The following is a 23,529-nucleotide window of genomic DNA, read 5'->3' as shown; positions in this document are numbered from 1 at the left end:
CGGCACAAGTATACAGGGTGTCCCGACTATCATGCACCAAGATTTAGAAACATGCAAATTCCTCGTAGCTGGACAGAACCAAGTACTGCTATTTGCCGTCGCTTGGAGTTACTCAGACTATTCTTTAGCATTGCGCCTAATGACATAATTAGTCTTAACTAATCATTTTCCCAATTATTATAATTAGATTAAAAGTGTCAACAAGAAAATTGTAGATCAGCATGAAAAACTCCAATACGGCTTTCTGTTCCTCAGTACGTACTAGATAAAAGTGTTTTTCCGAGCGTGAAAGTAGCCCGCGAATACACGCAAAACTGCCGCGCGACGGACCGCTCCAGGCGCTTTTTTTTTCCCTTCGTCGTTTATTGACTCTATATACGTGGAGAGCAGCAGCCGTTGCCAGCATACGGTGACAGACTCAAACATCAATTTTTCAACTCAGTGAATGCTGCGGCCGCACGGCGTAGGGGCGCACACAGGTAACCGGTTATTTATTTGTTTGTTTATTTATTTATTTGAAAATGCTGGCAACAAGTACGGTATGTCGTTGGCTTCTCCGTAACGTTAAATTGTGCGCACTCCCGCCAACCACTACCGCCTGCCTTGACTTTTTCTACATAGCCTCTCCGTTAGCCAAGTGCGGCAGACAACGCCGCTTCAGACAGAGCAGAAGTATGATATTCCGACTGAGCGATAGACAAAAGGTAAACCGCATCTGTGAGTCACAGTTGAAGGATGCATGGTGTACGTGGAAGCTTTTAGGGGCTGCTCAGTTTCATTTCTGTGAAACAGTTTCGTTAACTAGAAAAGAACCAGATTACCGGAGGTGCCTTGCCGTTACTACATCGGCGATAAACGCAGTGGGCTTTCTCTTCTTCTCTTAATAGGGAGTTTTAGAATAGGGGCCCCAATAGTTTGGTGCCCCAAAGAGCTTTGCGGGTGTTAGCGTTGGGGCACGTAGGAGTGAAGAGTTTTAGAATAGGGTTTTACGTTTGCGGATAGCGTCTTGCGCTGACAGCGCCACTACGGCGTCAAAGAAAAGCTATTAGAAATAATTAAATAAAATATACCATTTTATGATAGGAATAATAATCTTGACTTGCGTGTATTCGCGTTTAATTACAATTTAGAGGTTATTCTGTAAGCAGCAAACAATTTTTTGCGCTTAGTTTTGAGCAAACCAACTTTACTAGCCTTCACCAGCCAAGCTTAGCCGTGTTAGGCCTACGAACCACAAAATCCACAATCGAATTCAAAATCAGCGGCGTCTAATGAGTCAATCTTCATAACACACGCTAGTTGAGAGAAAGCGATAACCGCAGTCACTTCTCCTAGCTTGCGAACCTCACGCATTACCGCGAATCGAACCCAGTTTTTTGCTTGGTTAGAGCCGTCGCTTCGATGGGTGCCGCCATGTTTGCCGACGCAAAGCTTTTGGGACCGCTATTTGGGTTCCCGCTAAATCGGTGAAATAGCGTTCCCAACGCAAAACCCAAATGGAGTTTGCGTCTTGCGCATGCGCAGTGGCTTCGACGCTATTTCTTTGGGGCCCAAAAACGTTTGGGGCCCCTATTCTAAAACTCTCTAATATTTCTCTTCCCTTTTCCCTTGTGCAGCGTAGCCAAACGGCATCAGTGCTGGTTAATCTTCAATGCCTTTCATTTATCCTTTTCCTCCCTCTCTCTCTCCAGCCAGTGTCGTTTGCAAAACAAAAGTGTGATCAGACGGGACAGTAGGTCTTTGTTGTGGTTATGGTGATGTTGCAGCAGGCGGGATTAGCCTGGCATGATTGGCCGGCATTTGTTCCAATTGAGCATCTCATAGTTGTTAACAGGGGTGTGTCACCAAACGTTGATCTATTCTGCAGAGAGTTTTAGATTAGGACACGCAAGAGACTTGCGTTTTCCAATCTAAATCTATCTAATGTCTCGCAAAAAGCCAGACATAAATAATTCCATGATTACTCCGGGGCCCTGCAGTGAACGACGTCCTACAAGCTCGCGTGTGGAAGACCCGTAAAACGCCTTTGTTTCCATGTGGAAGTACTGGCACAACCAGCTGGTCTTCTATGAGCGCTGCCTCGCTTTTTGCGACCCCGAAGGCAAAGGTGTCATCCCACCATGGATGTTTCTATGCTGTCGCTGTTAACAACTTTATACTCGTATCATTAAAGGGCCCACAACACTGCGACTCTTCGCGTCACCCTGTTCTTTGCTCTGTGAAATGCATTAGTATTTCACAGAGCATCGCACGCGTAATGCGAAGACATGGGATCGTTATCCACCTGCAGCAAGTTGTTTTTTTTTACCTACTTTCATTTTCCATTAATTTATAATTTCTTTAATTCAATTAGTGAGTACAAGTAATTTCCCCTGTTTTCCTTGGTGTCTTTGTTTGTTGGCTTCTCATGATATTATTAATAAAAATCGGGCCCCTCAGTTAATCCCCTTTCTTTTTGTTACTAATGTATTTGATAGTATAGATGATTACAAAATGAACAATTTTCACGTTTACTCGTGAACGCCTTGTCTGGTAACTTTCGCGCAACAGCTGCTGTTTAAGTAAGCCACGACCGCCTTAGTCGCTTCACGTGGGAGGTGAATAACTCTTCGCAGAAAATAAATAATGTTCCAGCTTAGCAATACCTACAAATCCACTCAACAACTTCAACTCAAGTAATTCAAAGAAGCAATGGCGGGTGCTACCGGCGCTGGTGACAGACCGCTGTTCACACGAAATGATACAGCGGGCACTTGCCGCCTTTTACAGCATCGTGCATTTGCTGCAGACAGCTGTGGCGATACGGGCGACTTGGGTCGCAGATTTGTTCACTGCGGCAGCAACACCGAGGCGCCATCTTCCTCCGTTCATGGGCCAAGCGGCAGCAGCGACGCTTGGGTTCTCTTCCTATGTAAAAAAATAAAAAAAAACGGGGGGAGAGGGAGGGGGGGGACTTAAAAGGGCCTTGCCGCTTCGTAAGCGCGGATTCTCTCTAAATTTTCAAAACCACTATAGGCGTGACCACCGGACATATTCTTGGGACTTGCTACGGGCACCCTGTAGAACTTTCCGTGCTCAAATTCTTCGGAGCTTGAGACGTCATGTGCCCTCCCGCACCTTCTCAGCTTAGGAGCGCCAGACGTTGCTGTGGGGAGCAGTGCCCATGACAGGGCTGGTAAAGGTTTTCACGAAGATAGTAATTGCCGTAGAGAAGGGCATTGACTGAGGGAATCAAGATGTGGCGTCGCGGAGACCACAGGCATACACACGCGAGTTCTGATGGTCGAGTCATTGGGTAGGCGCGTGTTTTGAATGCATCAGTTCAGTGCAGTGACCGGGCTGCTCGCGCCTCTCGCAGCGTCGTTTCTGTATAAATGGCGGGTTAACCCGGTACGAAACACGCGCTCGGCTTAGAGAGAGAGGGCGAACCACTTCGGTTTCTTCTCGAGCCGCCTTTCCCCTCAGTTCCGCGAAAAAAACGCGACGATCGCTTCTCTCTTTTTGCTCGTTTGCTTACTGGAGGAACGCGGCTGATGCCTTATCGGGCTTCCCGCGCGCGGCTTTCTCTGGGTGTTTTTATTACTCGCGAGGTAGCAGGATCAGTGGAACAGAGGCGTCGGCCCATCTTTCTTTCTCTCAGGTTCGGGAGACAAAAACTAACACGCATGAAGACGCCACGGACGAGTTCGAAATGGAAGCACAGAGCGAGCGGGAAGGCAAAACGAAGAGTCGTTAGTGTCAACTAGCGGATTTGCGTATGCAAAAAGCAGAACTCCTTTGTAGGCTTTTCGCGCTTTCTTCTTCGTCTTGTTTTTCCTTTTTGTGGGCTCTATTTGTGTTATTTTGCTTATACGCCTGGTCGATAGCGTCCCCTAACCTTGGTCACCCCATTGCTAAAGCTCTTCAATAAGCGAAGAAGCTTCGAACGGCTCTCAACACACAATGTGGGCTTTATTTTCTATTATCACGCAGGCTTCTTACCCAAGTCTGGTGTACTGTTGCTCATTGTCCTTTGTGGGAATGGTAGAATACCTTCTTCCACGGCTGTGAAGCAGTAGGTGTTGTTGAGTACCTCGGCTAAATTTTTGCACATTTTGCACCGTATAAGAACAATTCGGGGCAAGAGAAGCATGGGAACACCGAAACCGCCGCTGTTCTTTTTGCTTATCAAGGGATGGAAACCTAGAAAAACATGTCACGGAGGAGCCGACCATCTCAAAGTGATATTGCTGAGAAGTTCACCCGAATAGAACAAGGTTATCTGCAATCAACCTACAACAATTACGAGAAGCTCGAAAAAATTAGATCGCTGAATCCATGCATTTGTAGCGTTCGGTGCAGTAAGCGAGTTCCTTCGTTATAACCTTTTCTATTCATACGTGGACACGCTGTCGTAAAAGTACAAACAAACAAGAAACTCGCTCGCAAGCTGCGGCAGACCTTGACTAGTAGCTAACTTTTAGGACCTCCACTGACAGAGTTATCCAGGAACGCGGTGCATTATTTATGGGCTCACGGACGCGGGCGACGCGGGATGCGGCTGCAGCAAGAGAGACCTCGCGAAAGCGGGAGGCCCCAAGTGCGGGGAGCCGGGCGTCCCTCCCCGTCCTTGATAAACCTGCCCGATTCGCCGGCCACCAGCACAGGTCGTTCACTCGGCCAACAGCGAATAACGGGCATGGCCGGAGAGGCTCAAGGACGCGCTGCCTTGCTGCTCTCCCAGTTCGCGCTCCTCGGCGATGATGATGCTGCTGCGTGCCGCCGCCGCCGGTCGACAGCCGAGGAACGACGCCGACGCTCAGATCTTTTCTCTTCTTCGTGGCCCGTCGACCGAGCGAGGAACTGAGTGCGAGAGGCTGCTGGCCCCGTAATTCCGTGCAGCGTGCCGAAAAATGAAAACGAGAGCGCGGCCGTGGTGGATCCCATCGAACAGGTGGTTCGCGAATACACCTGTTACGCGCGCGAAGGAAACGGAAATTTGACGCAGCGCCACTTGGGAACGGCGGGACGCTGTAATGGTTCCGTGTTGGTGGCCCGTCGTCATGTGTCAAGCTCGATTCTGGTTCAATCGGGTTGACGCAGTTTCGCAGAGAACGCTCGCAGGCTTTCCCCGACCGTCGAACCAACTGATGATAAACCAAACGGTAACGTCGGGAAGGGGTCCAGAGGACCGAGGCAGACTTTATAGGTTGGCTTTAGTTGTTGCATATCACTGTACTGATAGATTAGTGTAACACTTCCCGCAGACAAGCTCGAGTATGGCATCCTATCTCCATCTTGGTCTACGTTTATCGCTTTGCTTGCCTTGAGTAACGCTACACGGGTAGCATGCGATGAAAACTGCCCTGTTCTCTAATCTATCATCGATGCACTTTTTCTTTTATTCATTATTAATTTCCAGTATTAACACGGGGCGAAGAAGAGGCGCCTGTTGGACGACTGACGCAGCCATCGCAGACATGCATTGTCGTGTACGAGTTCTGCTTTGCCCCCCGTTGCATGCAATTAGCGACGCATGGCAGGATCTCGCTCGAGGGTCTCGCCTAAAGGCCCCTCGCCGGCGCGGCTGCTCCCTCGCGGTGTGAAACGCATCATTCTCCGCCGCTTGTGGGGCAAGGCGACGCTGGCGGCTCGCGCGTTGCCATGCCGCGCAACAGCACACCCTCAAACAGATTCTCGGCTGGCATTCCGCACCGACGCGCATGACTCGAACGCCGCCGCACGTAAAATACGCGGGGCTGCCTCGCTCTCCGAAATCCTACCCCGTCGCTTCGCCCTTACCGGCCCCCACCATCACCCGCATATTTCTCCCGGAGGCTTTGCTTCGTAGCTGTGTATGTTACGAAAGCCTTTTGTCATTACCGTCCCCTTACTGCAAAAATACCCCGTTTCTGGTCTCTGCACTTCGCCGCCGTTCATGCCACTTCGGGCAGGGGCACGAATCATTGACCAGAAAGCATAAGAGAGAGAGAGAAAGCAAGGACTGAGAAGGCAAGGCGGTCATAGAGACGACCGCCCGGTTTGCTACCCTACACAGGAGGTAAGCAAAACGTAGAAGTTGAAAAGAGGGAGAGAGTGGAAATGGCGTTCACGTGGGAGGATGCGCACCTGTGGCACACGTACCAGAAAGCATGAAAAAGAAAGGTGTTCACCCTTCTGGAGAAAAAGGGAACGCGTTAAACAGCTTTGCGTATCGAGCTAACAGACTTCTTTTGGCCGCGAGACGTCACGAATAGACGCGAGCGGGTCGAGTCGGAAATCAAACTGACCCAGCCAGACCGCTCACGTGGACAGTGCATTTACGTACATTGTGCCAAGCGGGTTGGGCGAGTCGACCCACCCCTTACAGGCGGGTTCACCGAACTCGCATCGACGTTGCTCGGTCCAACGTGGCCAGATTCGCTGGCGTTTACACCAACTCACGACAGGTTTTCGGCCCGATAAGCAGACTCGACCCGACTCTGCAGGGTTCATGTTAACGTAGGGTCCACTCGATTCATGCATGGTTTACTACGCGGCGTGCACCAGGGGCACGGTGCCGCTGCAGCGGAGCCCTCTATTCTCCGGTGCAAAAGTGCGCCGCCCTCGTTTGGGGCACGGTGCCGCCCCGGTGCAGGGAACCTTTGTTCACCGGCTCGCGAGGTATCGCCGCCGAATAGCATGCCGCCACGCGGACGACGCTCACAGAGGTGATGCTTGCGGTCACAGCGGGCGTTCCCATCGAACGCGGTAGCTCTCCGTAACCTCTTCGACAATCAACACATCCGGAAGAGTGACGCTACTACAGCAGTGTGCTGAATTGGGTCGGTTGGTTCATGACAAAGGAAGTAAAACCAGCGCGAAGGACAGGACGATAAATGTGCGTCCTGTGCTTCGCGCTGTTATCACCCCCTTCAACGATGCTGCAGCGATGTTTTCTCAACCTCCTGTCGGATGTGCTTGATTATGCACGCCGTCAATACGAGCGAACGACGTCGTTCATTTGGCACAGCGCCGCGGAAATGTTTTAAATCGTCAGTGAAAGTACGGGAAGCTAGCGCTGAACTGAAAAAGCGGCCGGATGCACTGCAGGCCACTGAGCGATTCGGCCAAGGAAATGGCCTACACCTTAGCGCTCGATTCAAAAGTGCGTGCAACGTGCTGCACCACTTCCCGCGGCACAGCTTTCGTGCTGCACCCGGCACCGCCGAAACTTTTCCGCCACCGGTTCCGTAAACAACGCGGGAATCTAACGTACCCGTAGTTACGATCGCCTTCTTGGTTGGCAACATGCCGAACCTCCGGCAACGGGTCGGTACGCTCGGTACCAACAATAGCTTCTTATAAAAATTACTATAGGCAGCTCTGGTGGTACTGTCCACGGTAGCTGCAAGAGCGGCAGTTCAGCCAGCACCGGAATGATGGTTATTACACACATTTGCCTAAACGTGGTCCTGCTGGCTTCAAAGCGGCTTTAACGACTTTGAAAATTTTTAATTTCTGACCATGTATTGCGCGTTGTAAAGGCAACGATTCGCAATGATTATGCACTTTGCGAAGAGACGTCACTGCCTGCATCAGTTTAGAAAGGTATGATTTCTTGAAAATTTAGACAAGTAAAGCGTAAAATAAATAGCGCGAGAATGTCTGAAGCCACATGCACGAAGCTTAGGCAAATCTATATACTCGTACCTATGGTATAGCTGAACTACTGCAGTGGCTGAGTTTTGTCTAGTTGTCATTGCAGTAAACTTTATGATTCCAAAGGCATAATAAACTGCTGGCATGCAATGACACTGCTGAACTGCTGGCATGCAGTGACGCTGGGGCTGTCCAATGGGGGGCAGAAAATATTGGCAGCTGGTGTGACAGAAAACACTGGCTGCATTGACAGGTGAAAATGCAGTGGAGCACCTAGAACCTTGGGGACGTGATAAGCTAGGAAATGCGAACGGAAGTGTCAGTGTTTAAACAATGTTTAGAAAGCATTTTGGCTTCCCTTTTCTTTAGTACCGCTTTAAAGATTATTCTCTTCGTTGGGATGTGTCTTTTTCGCCGCCCAATGGTGGTGGCTGCACCACCGTGCTACAACCATCACCTCCACCGTCATCGTCAGTGATTACACGCTAAACAGTCTAACGAATCAGGCTAACCACCTTGCTCTGGTGAGCACGCGCCACAGTCGCTTCTTCAACCGCAACTGACTCGAACTTTCTTGCCAATAAACTATCGTATGCTATTTCAAAGCTGCAAGAATCGAGACCCTCTCTATGAAAGTAATCAGCAGAACTCAAGGGGTCGATTATTTGTTAGTAACAGCCTCATGAAGCCAACCGGGTGCGGCTTCCACTCCCACCGGCGGCAAGTTGTCTTTTCTTCCTATTTAATTTCCTTGCTATTTCTACATTTGATTTATGAACACGGCTAATTTTCCCTGCGCTTACCTTGGCTTCATAAGGTTGTGACTGACAAATAATCTAGCCATTCTGTTGGTTTTATTCTCCTCGGTCGTGCTACTGTGTTTGGACGCCTTATGGCTTGGAACTCAAAACAACCGAGGGCTTAAACTAGACCGCCAAAAGCAGCTTCTCCGAGAGCCATACGGCGGCCGCCCTTTAGTGAGAAACGTCGCATGGTTTGCTTGAGTCAAAGTCTATGTCTAGCGTCATCGCGCTCGTTGCCGTCCTCAGCGTTTCTTATTTCACGTCGCTCATTGAAAAGAGAGGGCGATTTTTGCTCAGAGTCATAAAACACTTACGTCTGCCCTCAGATGTAAGCGTTTCCTAAGAGAGACGCCAGTGTCAAGGCATTCTTGGCTGGTATTCGGTCTCACCGAGGTTCTCATAAAACCGAATGACGTGCAGCTAGCTCCCGGTGCTTCCGCTAAGATCTGACGAACACTGCAGCTCGATGAGCTCTACTTGAATTATGGGGTTTTACGTGCCAAAACCACTTTCTGATTATGAGGCACGCCGTAGAGGAGGACTCCGGAGATTTCGACCCCCTGGGGTTCTTTAACGTGCTCTTAAATCTAAGTACATGGGTGTTTTCGCATTTCGCCCCCATCCATATGCGGCCGCCGTGGCCGGGATTCGATCCCGCGACCTCGTGCTCAGCAGCCCAGTACCATAGCCACTGAGCAACCACGGCAGGTGAGCTCTAATTCCACTGGGGTGTCGCAGTCTTCCGGCGTCATCGAGAAAGGGTCGCGGAACCGATGATCGCTCTGCTTCTGATCTTCGAACGAAAGTTGGAACTGTGCCAAAAGGTTCTCGACACGTTCAAGGCTGTAGAAACGGCGTTGCGCTTCATTCTCTGCATGCATTAATGTATATCCTCTAATTGAAAAACGTTATCTTATGCTAGAAGTTATTGAAACAAAATGTTATTCAAGTCTAAGCACGAGACAAAAACGCTGCGCATTTCTCCTCGTTATGAGAAGTGGTTATGCATGAGCTATACATATGTCTGCATTCGAATACCAATATTCTGAGTCATGCTAGCAGCATGTCGAGAAATTCGAGTTCGTTAAGGGTTGGTAACTATCACGAGCTCTTTAAAATGTGCCGATGAAGAATGCATTGTTACTTGTATCGGCATGTAGTAGAAAGCCTCGAATGACGCTGTTGGCCCTCCGCCAGTGTAAGTACTAGTTTCAATTAACTTCGATTCACGCTTGCTTCAGACTTGCTGCTGTGCAAGCACACATCTGTGAATCTGGAAAAGTAGTTTGAATTTGCATACGACACCGTTGGCTGTCGACATTCGATCGAAACATGCAGTGGTGAAACGCGTATTCGATTTAAATATCACTCCTCGGATAGTGCGACCTTGGCGTTGGGGCACGTATGCATTCGATATAGTCGTACGCCTGTCCTATGTTTCATTTTGTTTGTTTTAGCAGAGCTTTAGCTATGCCGTATTGCCTTACGGCAAGACTTTTCTTCCGACAAAGCGGAGCAGATACAAGATAAAGGCTTAACGCGCAATACTGTAATCGGCTAATACGGAAACGTGACGCAGCTAAGACTCTCTAATATGTTTGATGCCACCCAGTCATTTATTGCGTGTATCGTGTTCGGCGATAAAATTGCAGTTTGCTCGTCATGTGGCCATGCGCTTGATGTGAGCCGCCAGAAGTCTGCTCGCGCGCCGTGCATTGAGCAGCCCTGGTGGCTTGGACGAATTCTATGCTACGCTGCCGTTTTCACCGTTCCCCGAACACCTCCCTTCCAGACTCCGTGCGGATTCGCCCCTGATCACATAGCATTTCGCTCCATGCTGGATTAGCACGTGCCCTGCCGCAGCCCATTATCGAACTTTCACCGGTTTGTGGCAGGCGTCGTCGATTATCGGCGCAATGGAAAACGAGGGCCACTCCCTTCGTCGCGGTTTGCGAGAAATGGCTACTCGTTGCGCAAGGTCAGCAGGCATAGGGGTTCCGCGTGTGACTCGACAAAAACCTGAAAATCCTACCCAAGCAGAGGTCGAAAAATTTTACGTCAGTTTTGTGATGAACAGAAAGAATGGTTGTACACTGTAAACGAAAATAAACCCACCTGGGAGTTTTTAAGAGGTGATGTGCCCTAAAACCTCCCCTCTCAAATATTTACTCCGATGTATGGGAGCAAAACAGCGCCATCCCCTCGTGTCACTCCGCTGGCTAGCTGCGGGAGTATTAAGGCGACATGACGCGATTTTACTCCGCTTAAAAATCTTGTTCTCCCGTGAAACTCCGATAGGGAGTTTTAAAAAACTCCCCTCCGCCGATACAGGTTGGTCACGTGGCGCTTCCCATGAGGCTGTGCGCCTCTCCAGCGACCGGGCGCGTTCGGTGGAGCGGGCAGTATTCATGGCTGACGGTTTGTTTACGTCTGTGAAGTGTCGTTCCGTGACAGCGTTTCGTCAATTTGTTTCCCGTATTTCCTTCCAGAAAGTGTTATAGGCATGCCTGAAGCTCACTGTATCTCAGCATCAAGTACATTAGCTGTGATCGCTTTGCTGACAACGATCATTGCAAGAACCACGTTTTCAAGTGCGGAAAAAGGCTTAGGTATACCTCGAAGCTGCTCACTGGCTCGTGATGTCGGCTCACGTTCTGGCTGTGTTTTCGTGCTGCGTCACCCTGTCTTGTGTTCTTCAGTACGTGAAATGCGACTTCTATGTCCTTTTGAGTACATGCTGACAACGTCCAGTGTAGTGTTTGAAAGGACCGCGTAGCAATGGCAACAGTAGCCACTGTTCGAGCGACGACATCCGTGCTAGTCGCGCCTGAATGGCGTAACCCAAGTTCGTTGCGGTGCTGTGTTGCCAGTGAGAAAGACCGGAGTGCAAGCAACTGTTTTTATGTATCTGTGAACGGATATCCTCGCCCGAAGAAAAACGGTAGGACATAAGTATGCGTACTGAAAATAAAGCTTCTTATTGAGCGATGTGAATCGAATTGTGTTTTTATGTATCTGTGAACGGATATCCTCGCCCGAAGAAAAACGGTAGGACATAAGTATGCGTACTGAAAATAAAGCTTCTTATTGAGCGATGTGAATCGAATTGTTATCGCGCATATATGTTTTGGTCACGTCGTTGCTTCCTATATTGCATTAACATTACGCTCTATCCGAGACACTGATTTAGACGCATGCCTGCTGGCTCCGAGTTTAGGGATTCACTCGACAGATCAGCGATGTAGCTCCTTTTCGCAACCGAGACAGATTGCTCGGACGCAGAGCAAGTAGTGCGGTGTATAAAATGTATGACTGCGCATTTCTCGGTGTTAATTATGTCGGCTGCTGCGGGTCATGCTCAAACGTAATAATTTCTTGCTACGCTACCACTATATCGCAAAAATTTAATTTTGCTATGCAACACATGCACTTACATTTTTCTTGCTTACTGTAACTAACGCACTACTTTTTGGCCGCGAACGCCGGCAGTGTGCGAAGTCGCTTCAGCACTCACAGAATGGCATGATAATTTTGAAAAATTACGCCATTAACTTTTTTTCTCTCACTATTTTGAATTAACAGTGTTGTGTTGCTTAAGGTATTCTGTTAATTTCAGAGAGAGAGATCTCGTATGAACGAGCATGTGAGTCGTAATTCTGAAAACAGCACAGCTGCTCCCTAGGCGGTTTCGAGGCACACAATATCGTGGCTATATATACTGGCACCGTTGCTTCTTGAGTATCGCGTGTACGTGTGATGTCTTTCAAATTTCTGCATTGGGCGTTTCTAAAATGTTTATGTATGTCATGATATATGTGCTTTCATTGACTTGCTCCGTCGAATTCGACGCGGTCTCGTGTGCGTATATCGAAATTTGACCAGCAGCCTCTGCATGTACACATGTTCGCGCAAACTCACGCGATGGCTCTTTTTATACTCCCGTTGCACCTCGAAAAAACTCCGTCAATAGCAAAGCAAAAAATAAAGAAAAAACAGAAAAAACTCTCATAATTCCACGCGAAAATTCCGCTCGTGCGGAGTAAAAATTCTACTCCGATCATACGGAGCAAAAAAAAACTCCGAACCGGGGGGTCGCTATAGGACAAGCAGTATACTCCCACCTCGGAGTTATTTCCGTTTACAGTGTAAGAACAGCGCGGCGATGTTGCAAGAAAGGTCTCGAGGACGGGTCGTATTTTACGCCAAAACGGCTATTTTTTGGGTAGCCTGATTTCTCAGGATTTGCACACGGAGATCATGAAACACAAAAAGGGGACCGCAAGACGCTTTGTGATGGCTCTGCAGTCTCCATCCCTTGTGTCCTTCGTGTTTCTGGCGTCGTTTGCAATCTTGCAATACTGTGTAGCGCATACAGACGAGGGTAGTAGAATACGCATGATACGCTGATAGTAGCGCCGCGTCTGCGTGTTCATGTGCCTATTATTGCCTTCGTCTATATGCGCCTCACGGTATTCCGTGATGATATGCCATTACTCAACCGCGGTGGCGCGTGGATGGATGAGCGACATCCACCCGACAGTCCGACAGCAAACATTTTCCCAACGCGCAATCTTTAAACAAACAAACAAAAAAGAAAGAAAGAAAAACAGAATAATGCTACTAATAATGTACGCTCTCCGGAAGCGAAGTTTGCCGATTATCATCCAGCTGCGCCCTGAATTTTAGGCTGAGCAGCGAACACGCGAGAAAAAGAATTTCTTTTCGCATTCTAACTCCACCTAAGCATCTGCTGAAAACTTGCACTTTACAAGTGGAACCTGCTGAACATTCCAACTAACCCTCGCAAGCTCATGTAGTCACGCATGGGATTGAGGTCAAACCCGGTTGGCGTCACTCTGAGTCATCAACCTCAGCCTTTACTCACATCATTACGTTTAGGATGTTCTCATAAGCTCGAAAACTTGTGATGTTGCTTATATTTGTTTGCCGATGTTTTTAAAATACCTTTCATGAGGGACTCACTCGTAAGCTAGGGACGTCACATGGCTGAAACTTGGGTCCCAAGCCAGGAAGATTGGTGACGCTCTCAGCTACTGGCATCTACAGAACAGTGCTTTTCATCGGGAGCTCTCATCTGAATACACAGGAACGGATAAATTGCTCTGCTCGGCCTTTGAAGAACCAATCTTGACGATGTTTGTTGCTGAAAATTTGAAATTTAACGAGCATTGCTAGTATGCTTTAGGTCATCAGATAAAAAAGAGATGATTGCCGAAGAACGCAAGATTGTGAAAAATAAAGGTATCAAATTTTCTTACTCTTAATTCATTACTCGTTTCTTGATTAAATGTAGAGTAATACTCCCTTGCACGAATATTTTCAACTTGGCGGATTTCCGCAAAATTCCATTGTCAAACACGTGGCCTTCGAGATCGCACCAACTTTCACCAGTGCGATCCCACGACATCGTATCGGACACCGCGCCCTCACACCCTTACATTTTGTTTTTCTCCTCGCACATGCGACTGCGAAGCGTGAACAGAGAAAATCAATATTGGCTTCTCGACCAAGCATGCATCTGGGCCTGCCGGAGGTCATGGCCAAGGTCAACAACCGCCTGTGTTGCCGCTTTGTGTTGGTGTGCAGGCAACCCTGGACACTTCTCTCCTTTTTGTAGTATCTCTTTTCTATTATATTTTATTCCCCTTACACCTTTTCCCCAGCACAGGGTAGGCAGCCGGTCTAAGAACTGGCTAACCTCCCTGTCTTTCCATCCCTGCTTCCTTCCTTCCTTCCTGGACGGGTGGCTGAGATCTGTACCCCTAAGGGGGGTACGGTACCTTGCTGTCCTAGCCTCCATTATAAGGAGAAGCCGTTGCCGTGACGCTTATTTCTTTATCAGAGGAACTCGCCCTATGGAAGATCCGCAAAGAGCAATTATGTACGTGTTTCAGTGGGCCAGTTGGTTCTCACACATTGGGGAACACTGCGCTGCGAAACAAGACTATGAACGATGAAATGAGATATTGGACACACTTGCAGCGAAGATGGGTGCCTGCGCTTCATTTGTGTCTAAAATCTCAGTCTGTCACATCCTTGTACATACCCTTGCTTTGCAGTGCAGTATATTCCATCAATCCACAAAAGGCTAGTTTCTGCACTCTTACAGCGGACAGCCTGGAGCGTTTGATCACTGGCACCACTAGCTTATGAATGTAACGGCTATACTGCACGTCATGATTTCGACTTTGTTTTTCTTGTTTACACGCAAAGTAAGAAACGCGATGTGAATACGACCAGGATATGTGCACTTCTGCTTACAAGCATTCTTCGTATTCGGCTCCGCTCAGCAACCTTCCTCCCGAAAATACAAAGGAACCATTGCCGCCCTATATGTACGGCGGCGACAAAATGAAACAAGGACCGAAATTCTAATCGGAAAATTTTTGAAACCATACCAGCGACGCGTAACATGCGCAAAATCAACTTGTGCCCTTCTGCTTGCTTGTCGTTCGCCGCTGCGTTCACAATACACTGTAACGTTACGCACGAGAACATCACGATAAAAAAAATGTTCTTGCTCTTTTTGCGCTGCAAACAGCCCCTCACGGACAATGAGTACTTTCAGAAAAAATTACTTGGGAGAAATAACTCTGGCGCTGCGATTTTTCTGTAACCATGAGAATGATTGAATGATTTTTGTAGATTCAGACGATGTCGTGGTCTTATTTATTGCGCTTCGTATTCCTGAATTTCCAAGTAATCGTAGTTTTCTAAGCACAGTGAGGCAAGAAGTCTCTGCGCACATGCATAATAATTTTGATTAGCATTTAATAACGCATATTTTCTTGAAAATGTTAAACTTGCAAAGTCACAAAGCCGCACGAAGCCGGAAGGACGAAGTTTTCTGGCATATCCACGAACGGTTTTAGCAGACCTTCCTATGATGACTGAGCCATCATACATGCCACTCCTGTAGACGCCTCAGAGTTGCCGCTAGTAATTTATGTGGGAGACTCTGTGTAGCCACGGGGGTTTCTTCATAAACGCTCGTCTTTCGGACCCGGTGATCGTTCATGGCGCCCGAATAAATGCACCGGCACCGAAGTCGAGTACAATGTTGTCACCATTGCGTATTGAGATAGGTAAGGCAGAGGAGAACGAAGGGCGGTAGTGAATTGCCGGATACATTGCGCCACTCTGCGCATGCGCATTTGGCCGCAACCATGCATGCACCATGGTGCGCACACGCCACTCGAGGAAGTGGGGTGCCCGTGTGTGTGTGCGTTAAAGTATGGGGACTCGCGCACCTACCTTGCACAGACCGGTGCCAACAAAAAAGCGCACTTGGCAAGTTCCACTCAATATGGCCATGTAAGTGTAGCGCGGCCGCATCCCGTTCGCCTCTCTCTTCTCGGCTCGTCATTGTGGCTTTGAAAGCGCGGCCCTTCCTCTGGTTGTTTTCTTCTGCTCGCCGCGTGTTTTTATCGCCCGCAACTTCCGTGAACGGCAGCAGCAACGGTCCTTGCGCAATCGCGCCGGACAGGACAACCCATCATGCAGCGGCGCCCACGTTGAGTGCGGCGCGTGCTAGCATGGCACGCCAAGCACGTGCCATGCGTATACGCCCGCCTTCGCTGTCATGTTCATTACCGCCACGGGCGTGTCATGATGACAGCGTCGTCTTTCTTAGGGCGTGGCCGATTGCCGGTGGCCTGAATGTTCAGTGCACTTGAATGCCCAATAGCGGACGTGGTGGATAATAGTGGACAGTGGTTATGAAATAGAAAAATTGTCATCCACCCGAGTGTAGCACGAAGCTGCCAAGGAAACCCGTGCCGGCTACTCGGAAAGAAAGTTTCGCAGTTGAAGAAAAATTCGCCCTGGTCCGAGACATATTTATGCCCCAGACCAGGGGGACTAGGCTGTCTCGATGAGGAATTTTTTTTTCTTCAACTGCGAAGCTTTCTTTTTGAGAAACTCGTGATCGTGAGTTCCGTGCTACAATCACGTGGAGGGCATTTTTTGTTTCTTTCATGAACCTTCCTCCACACTGCAGGCTTCCGCAAAGTTGATTTGTCAGAACAATGGTTAAAAAGCCATGAACGCATGACTCGGGCAACCCTTGCTACTCTCGCAACGATTTCCGGGAGTGAAGACGAGGTTCTAGAGGATAACAATCCAAGTGCAGGCCTAACTTACTGGTTATGAAAGAGATGACGTCACAAGTTTCGCGTTGTAATCGAGGACTAGTGTCCTTTTTACTGTGAGAAACCCCGTAAAATTTGGCAGATGCAATATTTGGACGTTATTTTTAATGAACCGTAAAGTCAAAGAAAATTTTATCGGCAAGGTTAACTTAATCGCGATATTGCCACTTGGCGGCAACGTCAAATATTTCCTGCAGCTTTGGAAGGTTGCAGCCTTTTCTTTCTTTCTACTTGTTCATTTTTTGTGTGTGTAGAAAAGCCTATAAAGCTTGAGCATATTTTGCCTCGAATTTCTGACAATACTTAACGTTTTTCATCAACCAACAATGAACTATTCTCGGTTCGTCACCGCCGGTGTCTATGACGTTGCAGGGATTTAATGCGAAAGTTCAAAGGAGAGGCTGCGGCGCATTTCTCACTGTTAACTCGTTCCGACATTCGTAGCCTCTGATTCTATAGGCAACGCCAATCACGGAGGTAATGCTTAGCTCACCAATCCTAACTCTCTGCTATGGTTTAGAAAACAAACAAACAACAAAAAAGGAAACTATTTTCTATTTGACAAGTGCAATGCTCCGAAAGAACTGGACTCGTCCGAGGTAGAACCGATCAGTGTTTCCACATTTCAGTTAAATGCAATTCATTTCAATGCTTTCTTTTTCTTTCTGCGAAACAAAGGAGCAGCTTGACGAAATTCCCGCTGCCACCAAACTACATGCCGCGTGTTAGAAGCAAGTCCTAATGCTTAATGGGAAGAAATTCGTTATGATTAGTTAAGTAGCAATAATAATAATCGTGAGCGCAGCTTTAAGCCCAGAACTGCATCTTGAGGTGGAGAATTAAGGGCTGAGGATGAAATGAGGCCTCGGTTATACTTAGTACAAGGCCGTCGTTACACTCTGACACACTGGAGCTGACTGGAGCGTACCTGCCGTGGTTGCACAGTGGCTATGGTGTTAGGCTGCTGAGCACGAGGTCGCGGCATCGAATCTAGGCCACGGCGGTCGCATTTCGATGAGGGCGAAAACACCCGTGTACTTAGATTTTAGGTGCACGTTAAAGAACCCCAGGTGGTCGAAATTTCCGGAGTCCCCCACTACGGCGTGCCTCATAATCAGAAAGTGGTTTTGGCACCTAAAACCCCACAATTTTTTCACTGGAGCGACAAGGAAGCAAGCCCACAAACGCGTGATTAACATTAAAACAGTATAGCCAGTAGACCACCGCCGTGGGCAGGCCAATTGGCGTATGACACAACAGACAAACGAACCACCTCATCTATACGGAACAAAACAAGGCTAGTATATCGCTTCTATATGTGCATATAACTGAACGTCACTACCGAAACTGCAGCTTCGAGGCCAATTATGACTTTGTTAAAGTTGCCAACCTTAACGTGTGCAAGGCGCCAGCCTATGCCTAACATTTCTTATACGTCGAAATTTGTTAATCTGGTCGCAGCTTGCTCCAAGCAGAGAAATTGAGCGACAAGGCTTGTTAATTCGAAAGCGTTATACGGCTCATGAAGCGGGAAATCCGGCGGCGTGGCCTCAAGTAATCCAAGAAGACACGTGGTCACAGAGACGAGCTCATGCCACTGCTCGCGCGTTCGTCGTCAATGCAGCTCACCGTGCCAGTGTTCCGGCCTACACTGCCCCCATACCTCTGCGAAGGCACGTGATGCGAGAAATAACACAAGGCAAAGTGAAAACAATAAATGCCATTACGTTTCGTAAAACGAGTCGTCATCGGGAAAACGTCGCAATGCTTTCGCATCCACGCAGTGATGCATGAGTGGGCTTTACTTTTTTAGTCATTCCATGGCTATATTTGTGAACTGCTGGCGTTTCCTCTTGCTAAAATCTTCCGTGGTGGCGGAAATTAAAAGTGGCGTAAGGTGACGGCGAGCCGAGGTCAAAAGGCTACTACTGCGCGAAGGCGAGTGTGGAGTGAACTTAGAAGGGTGATGGTTTGGGCTAGTTGGTTTTCCATTTTAGATTGCGTGGTACAGCGTGAAGCAGAGACAAGGGACGCAATAAAAACGAGGGCAAGCGCTTGTCCTCGTTTTTCTTGCGTCCCTTGTCCCTGTTTCGCGCTGCCCACACAATCTAAAGTTGAGTGAACGCCGCTACTGGTCGTCGCCATAAGCCAGTGTTTGGGTGCCGTACAATCACAAGCTGGCGAGAACTTCGTGAAACGATCTGTTATAGTATCTGGAAAGATTCGTTTAGAGGGCACGTGCAGGGAAAAGCGGGTTTCTGAGTGGGGTCATCGCAAGCATTTGCTCCCCGCTATACCATTTAGACTGCGTGTCAAACATGGGCAGCCTTTCAAAGGCAAGAAAAGGAGTGGTCAAACTTGAAGCGGCTAGTCGGTCAGGTAGTCAGTCTCCGCTCCGACATAGCCTTTGCCTAAATGAGTGGCAGGCTAGAAGAGTCACCTTCAGGCCGGCCCCCTCTGGTGGTGCATAAACATTCCCTTTTCTCTTGCTGCAATGAGAAATTCTTATGAACGCGTGCCATCGCAGTTTTGAGAAACTTGACCAGTATTTTTAGCAGACAGGAAAAGCAATCAAAAGGCAGCTGCAGCTAGAGTTCAGACTGATCGCGAACTGCCGTGACACGAAGATTCGAAAGTGCGCGCTCTTGAACATTATGGCGAATGCTCTTGCGGCTCTTGGAGTATGTCTGTGTGGCCACGTGCGTAGTGGTCTTGTTCTTGGCTTCTTTTCGCTGCAAAGCGACTCTCGTGGCAATCGTGCGGTGGTCAGCGGATCCAGAGTCGCGTGTATAAATGGCGTGTAGCCGGATGGAGCTAACGCTTGTGCGCGTCAGCAATGACGGGGCGTTGCCAGCGGAGGCCATTAAGCGAGGCTTAAGCCCAGACGATGAGCTTGTAGGCCATCTCGCTGCGATGGTTTTTTTCTTCGTTGGCGAGTAACGGGTCCGCCTCTCGAGCCGGCCTTGACCGCCAAGAGCTTCGCTGGCGTCGTCACGTCGGCCTTGGCCGTGGGCGCCGCGGGCAGCGCAGTTGGTTCGCGCGAACTTTCGCTGGCGCAATTCTGCGCAGCCGTCCTCAGCTCCTGCGTGGCGCCGATCGCGCATGCGCACTTTTATCACGATGGTGCAGATAAGAACGAATCAAAAAGAATGTTGTAGAGGGCCACTCGGAGGAAAACCTTTTTTAACTGTCACTTGGAGTGTGCAATAGCTGTGTCGATAACCACTAAAATGATACCGATTACAAAGATGATGAGTCCTTGACTGGTCTCCTTGATTACGACTTTCAGATTTCACTGCAGTTTTCAATCCGGCTTTTTGGCGATCATTCTTATGGTTCGGCTTACTGAAGCGCTGCTTCGTAAACATGGTTTCAATTTAAGTGCTTTGCTAAAAAAATTAAATTATGGGGTTTTACGTGCCAAAACCACATTCTGATTATGAGGCACGCCGTAGTGGGGGACTCCGGAAATTTCGACCAGCTGGGGTTCTTTAACGTGTACCTAAATCTAAGTACACAGGTGTTTTCGCCCCCATCGAAATGCTGCCGTCGTGGCCGGGATTCGATCCCGCTACCTCGTGCTCAGCAGCCTAGCACCATAGCCACTGAGCAACCACGGCTTTTCTTTTTTCTTTCTTTCATAGTATTTATTACAGTAGCAACAACCCGATATTCACCAGTTGTGCATAGTCAGAGAATGGAGAGCGCAATGATAGTCACTCAGAGAAAAGGCATCGTTCATACTGTGGGTAGAAATGTGGTTTCACTTTAGAAGGGTGGTAAGGATAGGCACCTCACCAAAATGGGGTACCAGTCCGGCTGGGTATCAAGTCCATTATAAACCTGCTTTAGGTGCAGGGCCATTTGGATGAAATTCACCCTTGCAGGTACAACCGTTTCGGCGTTTCGGTCCATCATTCGCGTTTTCCACAAACTGTGCATTCCGATGAGAAAAAAAAAAACATATCGAAAGGTGCACTATTATCAGCTGTCGGCAGCAGGTATCGCAAAGTATGAGCGTTGATGTCAAAGTCTTTTTTTTAAAAGTCCGTTGGAGGACATCCCAAAATAGTATGGCGTCGGTGCAGCTAATAAAACAATGTTCAATCGTCTCTGGCACGTCACAAAGGCGACAGTTAACAGAAGAGACAAAGATACCCTTTTTCTGTAGCCATGTTTGTTTTAACCGGTATGGTTTCACTATGAAGTTTATAAAAGAATGTTTTGCAGCAAGGGGATATATACATTTTACGAACTCGCTTTAGAACATCGTGACCTGGCCATTGAATGTATAGCGATCGGTAAAATGGAGGCGGAAAAAGCATGCACAATAGATCTTTGTATAACGTTTTACGCGGCACAGAGTACAAGTATTCAGTGGAAAACCGAACTGTCAGGAAACGAATCGCCAAGTAAACTTCTTGCATGAATCCCCACAAGCATAAACGCGAAGAAAAATTCGAAGAAACGCTTAAGTCGGGTAACGCATTAACAAGTGTGACTTGCATGAATGACCGAAGTATAGGATGCGATGTATCGCGAAAAAAGAAGAAACGAGACACTATTTGCCGCACATAAAGATGTACTAAACCCAGCCCAACTTCACTAACGGGCCTGAAAATATTGTCTCGCCTCATGGGCTCAAAAGTTGAAGACCATACGAAGGTTGCAAAGATTCGGTGAAAGCGTTGGATTAGAGCCTGGCATAGTGTATAACTTGCAATACATAGTAAATTTTTGTTGCCAAGAACTTATTGCAGGCCTCGGCTTTCCCAAAAATAGAAAGTCGGTGTGGAACGAATGTCTGGGCGTAACTTTGCAGGGCCGAAACTTGTTCTTTCCAATAGTGTGCGCTTAATTTATATGCGTCTAGCGGCACGCCGAGATACTTTGGCGGGACACCGGTCCAATTAACGCCTGCAAACTGTTCAGGTGTATGGCACCATGAGCCAAACCATAAGCCTAAGCTTTTTGCGGAGTTCATTCGTACTCCTGATACGCTGCCAAATTCCTCTATTGTTGATACTACCTTTTCAACACTGGACTTATCCGTGCAGAAGAACGCTAAATCATCTGCATAAGCTAAGACTTTAACTTCATTACCCAGTATATTGAAGCCATGGATGTAACTCGACTGAATTACGCTTAAGCGTAGCGGTTCCAGATAAAGGGCGAATAGTAATGGGGACATAGGGCATCCTTGTTTTACCGAAGAGCAAACGGAAACGGGTTTAGAGCGTTGGCCATTAATAACTAAACGAGTAGTACAACACGTATATCAAAGCTTAACGCCTTTAAGCACAACGGAGCCAACATTGGCATGCTCCAGAAGTGTAAATAAATAGGAGTGACTGACACGACCAAAAGCTTTAGCAAGGTCTACTTGGAGCATTGCAAGCTGTTCAGTGGAAACGTAACAGTATTGAAGGAGTGTACGGGTGATATGTATGTTGGTTTGAATGGATCGCCCCCAAATTCCACACGTCTGATGTGTACCAATGAGAATTGACATCGCAATTGCAATCTATTCGATAAAACTTTTGCAAAAATTTTATAATCCACGTTTGACAATGTGATTGGTCGGTAGCTTTCAACAGAACGCAGTTTCTCCTTATCTGAACATTTTGGAATTAAAACTGTGTGGGTTTTGCAAAAAGATTGCGGAAGGGCGTCTACCTCTAAACTTGTAATAAAAATGTCCAATAATATGGGGCTGATAATTGGTTTGAAAGCTTTGTAAAATTCACAGGAAAGTCCATCAGGGCAGGGTGTTTTCGACAGAGGCAGCTAATCAATAGCTAGCTCAATTTCTTGTAAAGTAAGGGTATCACTAATGAATGCACAGTCATCATCCTGTAAAGGTTTTACAAGAGACACAAAACTCTCTAAAACTTTTGCATCGTGATCATCGGGCCGAGCACTAAACAACGCACTCTAGTAAATTTGGAACTTAGAAATTACGTCATTCGTATTTCTTAGAAGACTACCTTCGGAGTATATTTCCGGAATTACTTTGGAAACAGCGTGACGTCGCTCGTCAAGTACAGCTTGATGTGTTGGTTGCTCAGACTGCAGAGCACGCCTATTTCGAGATCGAACTCGCGCACCTCTGTAACGCAGAGCATCATACTTTTGCAACTCACATTTAAGATTTTTTATGTCAACAATGTAAGTGCCTGGCATTTCGCATTCCATCTGATAAAGGTTTTGTAGGCTCTTAAGAAGTATTGTTTCTTCATTCTTTCTATTGAATGCTTTCAGCGATCCAATTTCTATAGCCACTGTACGAACCTCTTGTTTAAAGAGTTCCCAAGCTGCAAATAACGGCAAGTCAGTAGAAAGAGAAATTTTTAGGGTCATGCGCACGCGATTAATAAATTCCTGATCATTTAGGAGCTCAGAGTTAAGCTTCCAGAGTGCCCACTGTGGTCGGAAATTGGTTACAGATTTCTCACCAATCTTTGCGATAACCATGTAATGATCAGAGAACGAAATTGGGATAGTAGTGCAGGACAGTTCCCGGGAGAGGAAGGATGAAGAAACATAAATCCGATCAAGGCGGGCATAAGAGCGACCTTGAATTCGTGTATAAGAGCGAGCTCCCTGTCCCGACACTCCTATATCAATGAGCCCTGCATTTTCTATTAGGTTAGATAAAACTTCACCACTCCTGTCCCGCTGAGTGTTAATGCCGCTTCGATCGCACGGATCACATACACAATTGAAATCTCCCATTAACACAATGCAACGATCACAGTCCATTAGACTACGCACAGTATCAAATAAGACAATTCATTTTGCAGCGTCATTAAATGCATAGACGTTGACTAATCGCCATGGCACACCCTGTAACACAAAATCACAACATATATATATCGACCTTCAGTGGCTACATGGTAACTAAGTGCTGAACAAAATAGGCTCTTTTTCAGAAA

This window comes from Dermacentor variabilis, chromosome 4 (genome assembly GCF_050947875.1).
Source record: "Dermacentor variabilis isolate Ectoservices chromosome 4, ASM5094787v1, whole genome shotgun sequence".
NCBI classification, from domain to species: Eukaryota; Metazoa; Arthropoda; class Arachnida; order Ixodida; family Ixodidae; genus Dermacentor; species Dermacentor variabilis.
The sequence above is the reverse complement of the archived record's forward strand: the minus strand, read 5'-3'. Positions refer to the sequence as shown.